The 5,528-nt window shown below is 39.3% G+C and overlaps 1 protein-coding gene across 1 annotated transcript in view; it reads right to left on the bottom strand.

The window, feature by feature from the left end:
• LOC144973165 (uncharacterized) overlaps window positions 1-1,826 on the bottom strand; it is a 29,571-nt gene extending 27,745 nt beyond the window's left edge. Inside the window, exon 1 of the mRNA XM_078915285.1 lies at window positions 1,793-1,826. The gene's annotated coding sequence lies outside the window, so the exon portion shown is untranslated. The remainder of the gene's footprint in view (window positions 1-1,792) is intronic.
• Between the last annotated feature and the right edge of the window lie 3,702 nt (window positions 1,827-5,528).

Here is a 5,528-nt window from a genome sequence, read left to right as displayed (position 1 = left end):
TTTTTGTCTGGTGTGTTTGTGTTTTTCGCGCCGCGGCATTTCGATTCTCGTAATGGCGTTACAATTATTATATGCTCATGCGAGGACAGAAGAAGACGCTATTCTCTTTCTCCAGACTAACGGGTTATTAACAAGAAATCCACCAAATTGTGCGACTTGCAACCGAGTCACCACTCTTATAAAGAAAAGTGCCACAAGTGACAACAGGTACTGGCGTTGCCCTACCCACAAGAGTGTCAAAGTTCCCTTAAGGAGAGGATCGTTCTTTGAACATCAGTGTCTTCCTCTGAGGAAAATTGTTGAGCTGCTCCTTTTGTGGGCTTTCAAGGAGCCGATTCTAAACAGTACAGGGCTCACTGGAGTGAGTGAAAATTCTGTTTTACAGTGGTATGGTTTTTTTCGAGACATTTGTTCGTGGTGGCTTTTGAACAACCCGTACCAAATAGGTGGTCCAGGCCTCACAGTCGAGATCGACGAAAGTCTAGTGGCCAAAAGAAAAAACAACGTGGGCCGAGTTGCTGAGCAACGGTGGGTGTTTGGTGGTGTGTGTAGGGAGACGGGACAGGGATTTTAGTGGTCGTGGATAACGACAGATCAGCGGCTAGACTGTTGCCACTTATTCAGGAGCACATCGCCCCTGGTTCCACTATACACAGTGACGGCTGGGCTGCATACAACGGGATAGCCAACCTCCCAGTCCAACCTCCATATCAACACCTGGTGGTGAACCACACAGCTAACTTTGTTGACCCCCAGACAGGCGCATGCACCAACACTATTGAGTGCTATTGGAAGAACTGCAAACGCAGGTTCAAATCTATGCTGGGTGTCCACAGTAGTCAACTGGAATCTCATTTGGATGAATATATGTGGAGGGAGCTATACGGGAAGACTCACCAAGAAGCCCTTCGACATATTATTCTCCATCTTTCGCAGTGGTATCCAGTATAGGGTGAGTTATAAATACTGTTTACTACTAGTATATGAAAAAAAAACCCCAACAAAACAAAACAAAATCCAGTCCAGATCTAATTATCTACTATGAATCTAGAAATAGATATAGATATTTAGATCTCGAAGCGATCTAAATTTTATATTTTAAAATATATTAGATCTAAAAAAAAATTAATTAAAAAAATAAAAATTTTGGCCAAAAAATAATTTGGATCTAGATTTTATATTTTAAAAGATATTAGATCTAAAAAAAATTAATTAAAAAAATAAAAATTTTGGCCAAAAAATAATTTGGCCAGAAATTATTTGGGGGTCCCCGAGTTTGCGTAAAAAAATAAAAAAAGATTTGGCCAGCAATTTTTTGGGTCCCCGAATTTGCGTAAAAAATATAAAAAATTTGGCCAGAAATTATTGGGGAAATTTTTGGGTCCCCGAGTTTGCGGTAGTACCTATAGAAGCTAAGTATTGGTAACACCGGCTCAGCTCTCTACCATTACCATTGCCATTGATAAATGTTTAAAAGAGCGGAGTTTTTAAATGTCTGTCCATCGTTATTGGCAGACTGCCGACCAGACATGTCTGAGAATAATCATAGCGTTTTTGGGGGGTTTTTTTATGACTCGACTCGACACTCACTCTCGGATCGATGTTGTTCTCGATGCCGATGAGTGGTGAGTGTGAGAGATTGCAAAGGCAAAATCAAATGCATTGTAAATATTATGATTTTGGGGTGGGCTGCATTATTTGACTAAATAACAAAATGTATAAATTCATGCAATTCAAATATCAATCAAAATATGAACCCGCTAGTTATTATAAAGCAAACAACATTAATTACAGCAATGAAATTACCGGCAGGATGGAGTGGCAATGTCGACAAAGAAAGGAAGTGAGTTGCCGGTATCGAATGCTAATTAGGTATTGCTGCGCAGGCGTTGTTCATGAAGCGACAATTTCGATCTGTTGTCTTTTGAATATCTTGTTTCTAAACTTTTGTCAGTTTTATTTTGACCATAGTAGCTTTAACTTAATACCTCTTCAAAACAACAAAAATATTACTGTTACTTTGTTTAAAAGACATCAAATAAACAAATAATCAACAGCTTTGTTTACAAAACTCGACTACTTAATTATTATAGAGCAGTAAAGTTAGGTGCCCAAACGTAAACAATAACAAGTTGCTAGTGATTTCCGTTAGGGACCGGAATAATTTACGCACAATATAGGTCTCCCAATTTTGTAGTTTGAGTTGTAGGCAATACACTTTCAGTATTGAAAATATGTTTACATAAAATCTAACAGTTGCAGAAATAATAATATAAGGCTAAATTATTATGAAAATCAGGCTCCGAATAATTCTCGTTTTGTTCACACCAGCGCAATAATTTGCTCTGGTCTAAAAATAGATAGACTGTAACTTTTGATAAATTTTAGAAAATTTTACCTTTTGTTCCATAAAATATCCATATCTAGACATTATTTGATGCATGATTCGAGTATTTATGAATATGTGTTTCTTTTGCCACCTAACAGCCAATTTTAAAGGTTATTTTTTTCTTAACATTAGTTATACATTGTGCAACGTGATGCCTAGTCAAATGACATGGAACATGTGGTTTGCCACGTGCTTGCATCGAACCTTTGTTTACGTTTGGGGCAACTATTTCGCCACCATAAAAAAAGTTAATAATACATATTCTCATAACAAATTACATGATCAAGAGCTTGTACTCTTTATGGGGGATTTTTTTCTGCTCCACTCATTGTTCTGAATTTAAAAAAGAATTCACCTCCATAACACCGAATACATCAAGTCATTCAATCGTTTCTATGTTATATGTTTGTGTTGAGAATATTGGCTATTAAGCTTAACTGCTGGTCATAATTATTCGCGATGGTGGTGGCCGAACGAATCGCGGTCTCAAGAAGTGGGTGAGAGAGGGATCTAGTAATGACTTTGGGTTTGAAACGAATATTTTTGTGTTCGTGGATAGCTCACACGGTAGAGCCACGCTCTCACCTGCCAGGCGGAGTTGTCGTACCAATAAGGTCGCAGGTTCAAACCCCACCACCGCCGCGAAAAATTTTTATTCTCTATTGTCTTCTGGCACTTTTCTATTCACTTCATATCTTGTTGCATCCAGTTAGACCGACATTTACCTATATGCAGTTCTGGCATTCGAACGTGATTATGGGCACGGTTTAACATTGTTGTAATGGACAATATTTTGCGTATATTTGTTAGATTTCCATTACAATTATGAGCCCATAATAAATTATTGGGTTACCAGACCTGCAAATAAGTTCACATCGAGTTATACCACAATATGCACTGGTAAAGCAGAGAGGTCCCTGTCGCCATCTTGCTTTATTGACTCATTAGGCACTTCTATTTATTAGTTTTACACAGAGACCGTGGCTATACTATTTTATGACAAAACACAAATGCCTGAATTTTTTTGTAGTAAAAGTTTCATGAATAAATAATAAATACAATTTTTCTAAGTTATATACAACATTCATTGTTTGATCATTTTCGATTGTATAATCCCTGTTTCAAAACCCTCGCTTCTGTTGATGATTATATGAAAAAAATACTGCTTATATTTAGACCTTCCCGTTGTTTGGTTTCGGTAGAAACGGAATCATTATATATTTAGCTCGGGATAGAGAAGGATGGAAATTGTTTGTGGCCTATAGGGAATGAGATTAGCGGAAGAGTAGCGTCCCTTGATTGGACGTCACCGGCGGAAAGGTTATTAGAGAGAGAACGTCATGTTGGTTGTGCGCATGCGTCTCTCGTCCTCGCTTCCGGTGAAAGCGGCATGAGACACTTTACCGAAAGCGAGGACGAGAGAGACGCATGCGCAAAACCATTTTGACGTTCTCTCTGTAAGGTGACGTCCAATCAATGGACGCTAATCTCATTCCCTATAGATAGTATGCGCTTGGCGAAGAAGCTCACAACATTGCCATCAGGAAGTATAACGGACCAACACACAAAACTATGTGTAACCATGAACTTTTATAATCTGGTTAATACAGTTTAGTGAGAATTACTCATAAACGCGAATGGCAAAAAGCAGTAACAAAGACTTGAGTGACGTCAACTTCATACTATCTATACCCTGACCTTGGGTGACAAAGGCAATGCTGATGATGAAAAATATCAGACTGAGAATTCAACTTTGTCGGACAGTTAATGTTATTTTGAACTGTGCTGTTGTTTAGCATAATATTATGGTACAAGACCTCATAGACCGTATTGAACACCGCTTATATGTCCATGAATACGGACCTTGTAGATAATCTCCTTTCAAAACATGCCTAAATTTGCGAAATAGGATCAATGGGCTGTCTAGGAACCCCCCTCCTTCTTCCTCCATTCGCATGCGCTCCAAAAAATTATACAGAGTGGTGTGCGATATCGCTGTCCATCTCTTTCGTGGAAGCTTTCGTTTTGAAAGAACGTCAGACAATGTCTCCCAACCAAGCCCAGGGGCCTAGGTGTATTGCCATAACGGGCCATATCATTATACCGTTTATTGTGCTGTTCAAACGTTTTGATTTTTTAAGTTTCAGTTGACAGGATTGAACGGCAAGGTCCACCCGATTCCCCTCCCCGAGGGAGCGAGTTCCGAATCTGACCTGTTATTTTCAAAATTGTGTCCGCCGCCAATCCCTCCCTCGTGGATCTCTAGCCTTGTCGTTGGTGGGGGAGCTTGAGGCATTTCGGGATCAAAGGAATAATTCCGGTTGACCGTCACTAGAACATTCCGGATGTCGAGGCTATAGCGAGCCACTTGACCGGCACGCCCCGATATGTGACTAATGGAGATCCAACCCGGTTCCCGTATGGCCTCGGCCATCCCGAGCTCGACACTTCCATGTTCACATGATTATGTCCAGGAAACAGATTATTCAATGGCGAAGCAGTCGGCCGCCTAGCCAAATGCTACCGCGTTCGTGTCGCCAGGGTTGTCGGCACGTTCGAGAATTAAGCGAACGTCCCAACAATGCGATTCCAGGGTTAGCGACCTAACGCATATTATAGAGCAGTAAAGTTAGGTGCCCCAAACGTAAACAAAGGTCGAGAAGCACGTGGCAAACCACATGTTCCTGTCTTGACAGCTCACGTTCCAGTGTAAATAATAGAAAAAAATAACCTTTAAAATTTGGTGTTAGGTGGCAAAAGAAACACATATTCATAAATACTCGATCATGCATCAAATAATGTCTAGATATGGATATTTTATGGAACAAAAGGTAAAATTTTCTAAAATTTATCAAAAGTTACAGTCTATCTATTTTTAGACCAGAGCAAATTATTGCGCTGGTGTGAACAAAACGAGAATTATTCGGAGCCTGATTTTCATAATAATTTAGCCTTATATTATTATTTCTGCAACTGTTAGATTATATGTAAACATATTTTCAATACTGAAAGTGTATTGCCTACAACTCAAACTACAAAATTGGGAGACCTATATTGTGCGTAAATTATTCCGGTCCCTAACGGAAATCACTAGCAACTTGTTATTGTTTACGTATGGGGCACCTAACTTTACTGCTCT

The sequence above is a fragment of the Berghia stephanieae genome, chromosome 5 (assembly GCF_034508935.2).
Source record: "Berghia stephanieae isolate SIO BIC M18660-M18661 chromosome 5, UCSD_Bste_1.3, whole genome shotgun sequence".
NCBI classification, from domain to species: domain Eukaryota; kingdom Metazoa; phylum Mollusca; class Gastropoda; order Nudibranchia; family Aeolidiidae; genus Berghia; species Berghia stephanieae.
This window is presented reverse-complemented; position numbering and strand designations above follow the sequence as displayed.